This window comes from Chrysemys picta, chromosome 9 (genome assembly GCF_011386835.1).
Source record: "Chrysemys picta bellii isolate R12L10 chromosome 9, ASM1138683v2, whole genome shotgun sequence".
NCBI classification, from domain to species: Eukaryota; Metazoa; Chordata; order Testudines; family Emydidae; genus Chrysemys; species Chrysemys picta.
The window spans coordinates 56432445-56444957 of NC_088799.1; the positions used below are offsets into that span (position 1 = coordinate 56432445).

Consider the following 12513-nt stretch of genomic DNA (forward strand, 5'->3'; position numbering starts at 1 on the left):
AGTTCGGGGGGGGGGGGACTCTACAGCGGGCTGTACCTGTGCGCTGGGGGGGCAGGAGTTGGAGTGGGGGCTGCAGGCTGGAGAGCCGGGGGGGGCATGAGTTGGGCGGTGCGGGAGACAGGGTTGCGGGGGGGGGGCGGGGGGCTTGAGAAGGAGGCTGGGGAGATAGGGTTTTTGGGGAGGGGCTGTGTGCCTCGGGATCGCTCCCTTCCCCCCCCCCCCCCCCGTTGCCGCAGTGACGGCCCGGCCCCAGCTGTGATGTCACCCAGCGGCCCCCCGCTCGCGGGCCGGGCGTCCAGCGCAGCCAACCAGCGGCCGAGGGGCAGAGGCAGAGGTGGAGGCAGGGGCGGGCCGCGCACCCCTGAGCCCGGCTCGGCGGCGGCGCAGAGAAGCTCGCGAAGCGCTGGCTGCAGTCTGCCGATGCCTGCACCGATCGCGGGGAGCCGCTGAGCCGCGGCCGAGGTAAGAGCATCCTTCTGCCCCGGGCCCGGCAGGTGCATCGGCCAGCGGCGGGAGCCCCAGCAGCTGCCGCTGGGATTCGTCACCTCTGGGCAGACCCGTTTGGGGCAGACCCCCACTCCCTTGCGGGGAGAACAATGGAGCAGGTTCGCAGCGCTCTGCGCTGGAGTTCTACACCCCCTAGGGCCACGGACCCTGCCCTGTCCCCTGGTTGGGCTGGACCCCCTGCGGGGTTGGGGCAGTGGGGGGGGGGGGGGGGGAAGACAAACCCCATGAGATCCTCCCACCCCACCCAGGTGAAACAAACACGGAGCAAGCCCTCCCTGGGTGCGGGGAGCAGGGATGGGTCAGCTGATGTTATGCCCGTAGGGCTGGTTTCTTGCCACCCTTGGCGAGAACAGGAGTAGCCGGGGAGATGGTGGTGGGGTGGGGAGGGTATAATCCTAGGGGATTGGCGAGGCAGGAGTGGAAAACAGGCAAGAGAAGGTTGGAGATGCAGAGTGTCGGGTGTGGCAGGGAGAGAACGTTGCTTCTCCTGTAAAAAATAAATATTGCTGCTTGCTCATCAGGAATCCATGTAGCTTCCTAGCATCTCTCCTGCTTCTCGGATGCTTCCCCCAGGCCGTGTGTACCTGCCTGCCCTATCCAAAGTTCCTATCCCTGAAGCAGAGGCTTGGGCTAGTGAATTCTGCTGGGATCTGCTCCTAAATAATAGGGATGACAGTTCCCCATGGCTCTTCTCTGTCAGCCCTTTCTCCTGATCCCCCTCTCCCATCCTGGGCAGAGTCTCAGCCCTGTGTGCTCCCTGTTATTTACCACCATAACTACATTGCTGCATGTATCACAGAAAGAAATCCAGCGAGGAGGGTTAGGAGCCAGCCATGCCTCAGTACTAACCATCACCCCACCCTGTTCGTGGCAGAGTGATGGAGAGAATGCAGAGTCATGGGGCCTGGATCCGGGGCTGCCATCCAGTGGGCAGAAGTCATGGGATCCAGGCTGCCGTGGGATCTAGCAACAACCTGTGCCTGGGTTCGATTCCAAACTGGGCTCCTTGGGAGAAATGGCATTTTCCAGAGAGGCAGAATGGGGCAGGGAGAGTGTAAGCAAAATGTCCATCTTGCTGTCCAGGTCTGTCACTGGGTTTGTTGGTGACTTGTCTATCAGCCTTCCGCATTCAGTTTGCCTTGGGAATGTGGTAGGGGCACTGACCAAAAGGCTTTTTGACGAATAAGCATCTTCAAGGGAAGCTGTGGATGAATGTGCATGTTAGAGCCGCCCTGTATGGTGGAATGCAGCGTGTCCCTAGCAGTGCAGCCGTGGTGGATGATCTCATCCGATGCACATGGGGGGAGATGTTACTCACCAGGGAGAGGTCTTCATTTCTCCTTTTTCCAAAATCCCAAGGGGCTGGGCAGAGGGTTTGGCTGGGAAGCCATGGCTGGGTGTCGGCCATTTTGCAGGTTTTCGAGGCTGTGCTATTGTCGTGGTAGGGCTGGCAGCACGTGTGTATTTGTTGGGTGTTAGAAGAAAGAGGGAGGGTGTGTAGTGCGATTCTGCGGTTCGAGCCTGCCCCGCTACCTGAGCTGAAAAGGTCAAATGGCTCACAGCCCACGGTCTGAACGTCCTCATCCTCCTAGACAAAGGGAAGAGGGACATGCCCCAGCTGGGAGCGTGCCCTGTCCTGCCAGAGTCCAGCTTCGAGAATGATCTTGCGCCTCTGGCACCCTGGGTCAGTGGTGGCTGGGAGCGTGTGGGAGGGAATGCTTCCAGACTTGGAGGGACAGGGTTCAGAGCACGCTGTCTGCTTTGTCACTCAAGGCCATCTTGGGAACAACATGGCTGCCTGTGGACATGGCTGAGTGCACTGAGCATGGCTAGTGCCTGGGCACACACTGGGGAAGATCTAGTGGGCCGAATTCAGGCTCCTCTCTCTTCTGCTGAGGCCAGGCACAACTCTGCAGTTGCAGTCTGTAGCTGGGGTGAAGGAGAGCACCGCCTCCTAACAAAGTAACGAGGGGCTGGGAGATGCTATTCCTGCCTGCCCCACTCTGAATTTGGGTGTGTCTGCTCACTGGGAGCCCAACAACAACAACCACCTAGTATCTGACATTCCTACAGCACCTTCATTCCAAAGAAACCCAAAGAATTCTGCAGATTCTACTCTATCTACATATCAGAGGGGTAGCTGTGTTAGTCTGTATCCACAAAAACAACGAGGAGTCTGGTCATACCTTAAAGACTAACAGTCCACCGGACTCCTCGTTTTTATTTTATCTACAGGTGCCATTTAAATGCAGGCACCTGTAGCTATCAGCTTCAGCCCTGTTGGGAAGCAGACTGCTCTAGCACAGTCCAGTCCTATAAGTCTAGCCCCATGGAGACCAAATACTTGGCAGTGGTTCAGGGATCAGATTGCAGGGGGAAAGCAGCAGCAGTCTTAGCAGGCTGCCCCTACAATCACAGAGCAGCTGGGTGTTTCTGCTAAAATGCCCTAGACCTGAAGAAGAGCTCTGTGTAGCTCGAAAGCATGTCCCTTCCACCAACAGAAGTTAGTTCTGTAAAAGATATTGCCTACCTACCTTTTCTGTCTCATATCCTGGGACTGATATGGCTACAACAACACTGAAAATAGGATTTAACCTGTCATCATTAGGTTTCATTATCAATCCCAACAGAGATGGATGGGCAAGATGATGCACATTGGAGCTAGTGGGTCTGCTTTTCTGCAGACTTTGTAAGACAGCCCTTCAGCTCAGCCTTGTCTCCCCTGTCCCTCATATAGCAGTGCTCTCCGGCATCACTTCTGCAGGGGGTGGATGGGTAAATGGCTCCTGAAATGCCAGGAAAGGTCATGCTGACGCTTTTATTCTTTTGAGGTTTGATAGTGGCGTCAGTGTAATACCATGTTAATTTGTAAAGGTTTATTTCCCAATCAGAAGGGCTGGATACTATTTTTCAAATGCTAGTGTCAGCACAACGCACAGAGTGCTGGCTCAATTCAGTTCCCCTGGATTAGGACAGCAAATGTTTTTGGTTTTAGTGAAGAGGAGATCTAGGCAGGCAGAACGCAACCTCCAAAATGGGAAGTTTGGTCAAGACATCATGGCGCACATGCACACACACATTACACTAGCACCATTCTAACACTTGTAATTAATGTCAGAAGACTTCTAATTACCCCAGCAGGTCAGGACTTCAGCAAGCTACTTGGTGCCCTCTGCTGCCACTGGCTCAGATGTAGGGGTGTGTGTGTGTGCATGTGTGTGGGGGAATGTCTGCTCTTGAATCACCAGTGCCACTTCCGGTGAACCTTGAATTTTCCTTGGAGTTGCCCATCCAAGTACTGACCGTATATAGCTTGAGAAAGTTGACAAGAGCACAGGCCCAGGTCCTATGGCTTGGGGGACAAGTAGAAGGTAGAGAGCAGGAAACTTCAAGTACAGCTGGATTTGAAGTTCTCAGTAGGCAGCTGATTGGCTGAACATTAAGTATAAGAAGGGAGGGGGCCCAAAGATGCTTGCTTGTCAGATTTCAGCCCTAATTATTTTCCTTTGTTTTTCTGGGAGTCCTCCCCCCTAGTTGCCGCCTTTGCTTTGCCGCCCCTCCCCCCATTCCCTCGGATCCTCACTTCACCAGGACACACAGCACCTGAAGCTTTGGCAGAGCCAAGTAAAGGGTCAAACCTGCAGCCTTTGGCTCCACTGAGTATTGCATCCTCGAACAGCCATTGTGTCCCATGAGGTTCCTGGGTGAGTAAGTGCTAGCCACCATGATGGAGCATTACATCGGTAGGCCCCACATACCCATTGATCTATGGAATTTTCAGAGCTGGGCCCACTGCATATTGAGCAAATCCCCGACGTGTCCAGTACCTGTGCCTAGAATTAGTGCTGCCCCGTGAGCAGCCCTTCACATCCATGCAAAGGGAATAGAACATGTTACCATTCTGACCTTTGTGTGGGGGTCAGTGACTGCACATGGGCTGGGCAATGGGCAGTGACTTCCTAAGCTATTGTAGATATGGTGAAGCAGGGAGCTGGTGACATCTCCCTCAAAGCCTGTCAGTCTTGCTCCATGCATCAGCTGGGGCAGTGATATCCAGTGACTAAATACTGGGGTCATCTTGAACCACCATCCATTTGTCCTCAGCCATAGCTATAGGACTCCATTGGTACCAGTGGGGAATCAGAATCTTGAGAGACCTCATGTATCAATCATAACGTCTCTTGTCCAACATACACAGGAGCCCTCCTGGCAAGGCTGTTTCTAAACAAGGGCCAAAATATCATCAGCAGAGTGATATGCATCCGAAGAAGTGGGCAGTAGCCCATGAAAGCTTATGCTCTAATAAATTTGTTAGTCTCTAAGGTGCCACAAGTACTCCTGTTCTTTTCTCCTGTACTGTCTATCTCGCCCCATGGCTCTTGTGTGCTTGGTCTGCACTCTGGAGGAGCGGCTTTGTGTCAGGGCTGCCTCATCCTCCATTCCAGGAGAACAAATCTTTGCTCCTGGGCAGGGGTCTATTCTCTCTTCTGGTGTTTGCAGTTAGTGGGCCCAGCCCAGCCCTAATGTAGGTGTGTGTGACTCCACAACTCCAGCATCCTCCATTTTAATTCACTGAGATGACAACTGTCCACACTGGGTGTGAACTGGGTGCTGGGTGTCAGGAATCCTGGCATGGCTTTCAGACATAACATTTCCATGAAACCAGCAGAGGCTCCAAGGTGTTCTCTCAGCTTCACGGCCAGCGCAGGCTGCGCCCCGCTGATCCAGTTTGGATTTTCCACTGCACCAAAGGGCGCTGGCTCTGTCTACCCCTTTCAGCTAGTGGCCCCACCACACCCATTGTGCGTTCCTTACACTGTCTGCCTACACAGTGACAGACTTCCTGCTGGTGCGCTTGGTTTTGAAAGCCCTGAATACATTTGAATTCTCCACAGTGCTGGGTGGGCTAACTCCCCATTGAGCGGATAGGTGACTGCACTCACATGCACATGCAACCATTGAGGAGGCCCCTCTGGACCTGGCTCCTTCCCCCTTGACACCCATCTCAGCTACCCTTTTGCTGCTTAAGCGGCATTGTTTTGTTTTTCTTTATGGTCACTGTTGCTGTTGTTCGTGTTTCAGCAGCATCTGCCCTGAATGAGACTAGTACAACTGCTGCCCCAGAGAGCTGACAATTTAACCAGACAAGGGAGGCAGCGGGCAGGAAAGGCACATGTAAGTGACTTGCCCAATTCACCCAGCAGGCCATTGACCGAGCTAGGATTGGCACCTGTGCCTCCTGTCTGCCAGTCCAGTGCCCTACCCACTAGACCATGCTGCTTCTTTAATTGCTAGCTGTATTGTGGCAGTTCCCAGAGGCTGTAGTCCGGTTCAGGGCCGGACTGTGCTAGGAGTTGTACCGACATGCAGTCCCTACTGTGCAGACCTGACAAGCTGGTGACCCCCTTTTTATTACCAAAACCTCCCCAGTCCTTCAGTCTCCCCCATCAATTGGTTTAATTATTTTTAATGTTAAGATGGTGTTTTGAATTAACATCTATTCATTATATTTGCACATGTTTGTTTTAAAATTAAATATTTCTTGTTGTATGGAGTAAAACAAAAAAGTGAACACGACAGAATAAATAATGCAAAAAGGGGACTGTATGATAGACTGTCACGGGTTGGATCACAGAAACCCCCCTGGGGCTGCCAACGGATGTGCCAAGACTACTTCTGCCCCTGCTTTCCCTGCCAGCTTGGGACTCCAGCACCCTGTCTTGTTCAGCCAGACACGCCAGTCTGCTCCAACACAGACCCAGGGTCTGAACCACGTGCCTTAAAGCTGCAGACTTAACTGAAAGCAACTTAAGAAGTGTTCCTGTCTTTAACACTCAGATGCCCAACTCCCAGTGGGGTCCAAACCCCAAATAAATCTGTAAACTCATAAATTGTTTGCCCTCTATAACACTGATAGAGAGATATGCACAGCTCTTTGCCCCCCCAGGTATTAATATATACTCTGGGTTAATTAATAAGTAAATAGTGCTTTTATTAAATACAGAAAGTAGGATTTAAGTGGTTCCAAGTATTAAGAGACAGAACAAAGTTAATTACTAAGTAAAATGAAATAAAACACGCAAGTCTGAGTCTAATACAGTAAGAAAACTGAATACAGACAAAATCTCACCCTCTGTGGTGTTCCAGTAAGCTTCCTCTTACAGAGTAGTCACTTTCTAGTCTGGGTCCAGCAATTACTCACACCCCCTGTAGTTACTGTCCTTTGTTCCAGTTTCTTTCAAGTAGCCTCTCCACTCCCCAAGGATATCTCTTGAGCTAGCTGAAGACAAAATGGAGGGGTCTCCCAGGGGTTTAAGTAGACTTTCTCTTGTGGGTGGAGACCCCCTCCTCTCTCCTATGCAAAGTCCAGCTCTAAGATGGAGTTTTGGAGTCACATGGGCAAATCACATGTCCATGCATGACCCAGTTTTTACAGGCAGTGGCCATTGTTTACATGCTACCCTGAACATCCTCAGGTAAACTTCTTATGTGGATTGGAGCCTTCCAAGATTTATTGTCCTTTAAGTGTTTCTTGATTGGGCACTTAATTTGCACATTCCTTTCTCAAGAAGCTGACCAAATGCTTTACTAAGGCTACTTAGAAATCAAGCAAGTACACAACCAATATTCATAACTTCGAATATAATGACACATGCATACAAATAGGATGAATAAATTCAGTCGATTATAATCTTTACAGAGATATGTTACAGGGCATAGGTAGCATAAAACATATTCCAGTTGTGTCATATATATACATTCATAAGCATATTTCCATGAAACCTTATGGGGTGCACTGTCACAAGAGCCAAATTCATCATCTCATGTGAGGCTGGCTGGTGCTTGCTCCGGGCTTTGTGTTGCAGAGAAAACCAAAGTGATGAGATGAGAGAGTGTAACACCCAGGAAACGAAAGAGAGCTGATGCTCGGCACATAGCAGGTCCCAGAGAATAGATGCCATCTAGAGCCAGGACATTGTCATCACAGAACAATGACATCAGCCCACAGTCGTCTCTGGTGCTGTTTAATTAGGCCCAACAATGGACTGCCCTGTACTCCTCACTCAGTCATCTGTCATGGGAACAAACCCAGAACTAAAGACATTGGCTGGTGTAAACCAGCATTGCTCCACTGGAGGTGATGGGCCTGATTCCCAGTTGGGATAAAAGAATGTCGCTCCTCTGACTTCAGCAGAACACAGCTGGTTTACACTAGCTGAGGAGCTGATCCCAAATGCCATCCCAGCTGTGATGCTCTCCCTTAACACTGCTCTTTCAAGCGATGCCATGTCACGTGACCTCTGGACTAGTTTTCTGTGTCAGGATGTGGACAGGGATTTCCAGTGCTTCTGCATCAGTTGTTTGTCTCGTAGGAAGCAGGGCTTTTGTGAATCAGTCAGGGTGAAATTCCCCCAGGGCTAGTGGGAAGCCTTGGCACCAGTTATGGAACTCTCCGAATAGGGCTTAGCCCCAGAGGTGCATGCCCCCTGTGTGAGAGCTTTGGCTTAGGAAGCCCCAGTAAGAACAGTTCTGGCTGGAACACAAAGAGATAGCCCTGGTAGTGAGCTCCAAAGCACACCTCTCTCAAAGCTACTGATTTTTGGACAGCTCTAGAGCATATGCAGGAGGGCTGGATCCCCATCCTGCACTTCCCTGTCACTCTAGTGCCTCCCCTAGATATACTGGTTCAGTTGGAGGCCAATGCATGCAAAAACAAATTTCCGGGTCAAGCAATGTATTCAGAAATCTGTATATCTGATCATGGTTTCAATGTTGCATGGAGCTGAGTTGGGGTGGAGGCAGCTGTGGAAATAAAAGAGCAGGAGCAGTTGTGTCCTGCTGCTGCTGCTGGATTGCAAGGCTGATTCCAGCTCAGCCAACAGAACAGACTGTGTTCAGTTCCAGAAACACCACCCTTGGAATACTGGGGAAGGAGTCCCTGAATGGGGCAGCTGACATTCTGGGTGTAGGGCTTGATCCTATATGGTGCTGAGTGCTCTAGCCCGATCCAGTGAAACACTGAATCACGTGCTTAACTTCAAGCACATAAATAGTGCCCTTGACTTCAATGGGAGTGCTCATGTGCTTATCTTTAACCATATTTCCCTGGCTCAGGCAGGGCGCGCTGTATTGCAGTCTGGAGCCTCCAGTGAGTGTCAGTTTAGAAAGGATCGGGTGCATCAGAGTTAAAGATGTTTGTTGCTTAAAGGCAGCGGCTATTGGTTTTGTGGGCACCTGGCGATTTCTGGTTCAAGGCTGCAGAAACTGGGCCCTGTTCCTTTTTTGGTCCAACCTCTCCCCTTTACTCCTGATCTCCATTCCCCTTGTGCTGTCTGCCTCCCATCTGAAAGCGGAGAGCCCAGCGTCTGGATGGTGATAATAGCCACTACTGTCTTCAGCGCTGCACTCAGATTACTGAATTGTTGATTCGGAAAAGAGCACTCATTATGGGCTCCTCCGCATAGAGGCTGGGCAGGAAAGGCAGCTGGCTGGATTTTACCAACTCTGCAAAGATGAGGCCCAGGCACAAAAGAGAGGAGAGAGAGAGATTTTCACCATTGAGTTTTTGTTCTCCCGAAGCGTGCTCTTCCCTTTTGAACAATGTTTACTGTGAGAGCTGTCGGGTGTAGGGCTGTTGCGTCATGCAGCGTTTAGGGGAATTCAGTCTCGGGAACCAAGCTGCATCGGTAGCAGGGGAGGAGGAGAGGTGCCTGACGGAGTTAGATGATGGTGTGATTTCTTGCGGAATGGCTGCTTTCCTCAGAGGATGCAACACAGTTGTAAGGAAAGGTGCGAGCACTGTCGGGGTCAGAACAGCTCATCTCTTTGGCATATGAGAGTGAATTTTCCAGTTAAAGGAGTAGTGGCTGCTGACTCAGCATCTTTCTGATTCCCCCCCCCCCCAACCCCCCATACTCTCAACGTCTCTTATTAACTGTTGACAAAGGACAGTTGTCAGGAAGCAACGCAGGCAGCAAAGACTCTTCTACATGGGAGCAGTTGTCACCCCATCCCGGGGGGCCAGGATGTGATCTTGCTCCCTTATTGTGTGCCCCAGCGGGCTGAGCCATGTGGGGTTTGTGAGCAGGCAGTGCCATGGATTAAGGGAAAGCTTGTTAGTTAATCCCTCCTAAATTAACTAGATCAAGTAGGATTAATCAGCATGCTCTGATAGGCCTGCATTTATTTCCCAGCCATAAAATGTCCCTGTGTCACACAGACACGTCCCTATCTCAGGTTGTGATTGTGTCAGATCTCATGAACTAAGCAGGGTGGAACCTTTTGTGGGCCGAATTGGATGGGAAACCCCTGAGGAAAGCTTATGTGCTTCAGGAAGGGGCCCCTGGAATTCAGGAGGTGGCACGCTGCTCTCAGAGCCAGCGCTGAATCGTGCCACCAAAGGGTGCTGGGTCACTGTGCCACTGACAGTGCCACCTTTCAGCATCGACACAGGCCCTGTGCCTGCTTCAACTATCTCTGCGCTGCCATTCTGCTCTGGCCCTTCATCGCAGGGCCGGCTCCAGCTTTTTTGCCGCCCCAAGCGGTGAAGAGGAAAAAAAAAAGAAAAAACCCGATTGAAGCAGAGCGATTGAGCTGCTGCCGAAGACGAAGCGAGGCACTGAAGGACCCGCTGCCGAATTGCCGACGCAGACCCGGACGTGCCGCCCCAACAACGGATGGACTGCCGCCCCTTTCTATTGGCCGCCCCAGGCACCTGCTTCCTTCGCTGGTGCTGGAGCCGGCCCTGCTTCTTCACCATGTGGCTGCATCATGGCAAGCAGATGAAAAGGGCTCTCCTCTGAACTGTAGTCGGGGGGTGGGGGTGTCCTAAAACAGCTGCTAGTAGATGGGGAACGAGGGCTGTGAGTGACAACTTTTAACATGAGAAACATAAGAATGGCCGTACTGGGTCAGACCAAAGGTCCATCTAGCCCAGTATCCTGTCTACCGACAGTGGCCAATGCCAGGTGCCCCAGAGGGAGTGAACCTAACAGGTAATGATTAAGTGATCTCTCTCCTGCCATCCATCTCCACCCTCTGACAAACAGAGTCTAGGGACAATATTCCTTACCCATCGTGGCTAATAGCCATTAATGGACTTAACCTCCATGAATTTATCTAGTTCTCTTTTAAACGCTGTTATAGTCCTAGCCTTCACAACCTCCTCAGGCAAGGAGTTCCACAAGTTGACTGTGCGCTGTGTGAAGAAGAACTTCCTTTTATTTGTTTTAAACCTGCTGCCCATTAATTTCATTTGGTGGCCCCTAGTTCTTGTATTATGGGAATAAGTAAGTAACTTTTTCTTATCTACTTTCTCTACATCACTCATGATTTTATATACCTCTATCATATCCCCCCTTAGTCTCCTCTTTTCCAAGCTGAAAAGTCCTAGCCTCTTTAATCTCTGCTCATATGGGACCCGTTCCAAACCCCTAATCATTTTAGTTGCCCTTCTCTGAACCTTTTTGTTTCCCTCCCTTCACTTCCAAAAGGCATATGCCAGTGCAAAAGACAAGGATAGCCTTGTCCGAATCCTATGTACCTGTGGTAGAAGTGGTACAATACTTGGCTAAATGTACATTACAAAGGTATGACCCTCACTGTATTAATTGAGCTGCTCAATACTTTTCTACAAAACAGAATTTTTGGCAAAAAATGTCAATTTTCATTTAATTTTGCAGCATTTTGTTGAAAAAACAAATCTCCATTTTTAAACAATATATTTTGGCCAAAATGTTTGTCTGGTTTCACCTAAATTTCCTGTGAGAAAATATGCACCAGAAGATTGCAATGAAAAATTTAATCTTGAATGAACATTCACAATTTTTTTTTTCATTTCAAAATGTCTGCTCCACAGGAAAATTTTGCTTTTGTCATTTTAAGCCAAACTGTCAAGTCTGAACAAAAGTTCAAAATCTACATTTTGAAACAAAACACTTGCTTTTCATTGAAAAAGTCTGTATTTGTCATTTCAGTATTTCTGAATCAATTTTCTTCTCAGCTTTTCATTATGTGAAAATTTTTGCTATTTTGATGTTTCATGCTGATTCAGCACAAAAAACTGCAAACTGTTGGACACATCACGGACAATTGCCCACTCTATGCTCATCCTGAAGGTATGACAGCCATTCACATAGCTACCCCCTCAGCTCTGGAATGGACAAGAGACCTTAAGATCCAACTGTAGTCACAGTATTGCTTTCACTGTTCCCCTATCACCATGCAGAAGAAGCAGCAGCACAAAAATAAATGTTGAAACGTTGGAATTTCCTCTGAGAGGGGAATTCCATTTTCCAACCAGCTACAGTTTTGGTTTTTTTATGAAAACCTAAAATATTTCAGTGAAAACTCCTTTTTTTTTTTTTAAATAAAAAATGTTTGCAGAGAAAATAAATAATTTCTTGGCCAGCTCTAATATTAGCACAGGACCAAATCTTGATATCCTTTCTCTGTTCTTCTCCAGGCCTTACTCGGTCAAATTTTTGTTTGAAACAAATGGGAATTTTGCCTAGTGTAAGGACTGGGTAAAAACCAAGTAAGGATTGCAGGACTTGATGCATCTATTTTAAATATAGCTTTAACAGCATGTGAATTAAAATATGAGTTTTAATATACTTAAACTATAACTTTAATTCTTTCTTGCTCTTGTTTTCTGTGTCACATGTAGGATATTGTACAGACCACATGCATGTTTTATATTATTCAAATAAAGGGGTGATACACAGGAAATTTGTTTGCCACTATGCTTCCTGATTTGGAACAATATCTGACTCACCCAGTCCTGAAGCAACTTTTCACTCTGATTTCAATCAATCTTGCAGGGCCATCCAGGATAGTTCATACAATTTTAATTCTGTGCTGTTTATATCTTTTTATGGATGTGACCCCCAATGTTTGTCGGGTCCTCCTTTCTTGTAGGCCTACTCATCAGCTGTGCACTGTCCATGATCATCCCCTACAAACCAGCTTATTTCTAGTGAAAGAAGCTTGGCACAAAATTTGTTG

The 12513-nt window shown here is 49.1% G+C and overlaps 1 protein-coding gene across 1 annotated transcript in view; it reads left to right on the forward strand.

Moving 5' to 3' along the window:
- The first annotated feature begins 289 nt into the window (after positions 1-289).
- KIF1A (kinesin family member 1A) overlaps positions 290-12513 on the forward strand; it is a 198361-nt gene continuing 186137 nt past the window's right edge. Inside the window, exon 1 of the mRNA XM_065557170.1 lies at positions 290-462. The gene's annotated coding sequence lies outside the window, so the exon portion shown is untranslated. The remainder of the gene's footprint in view (positions 463-12513) is intronic.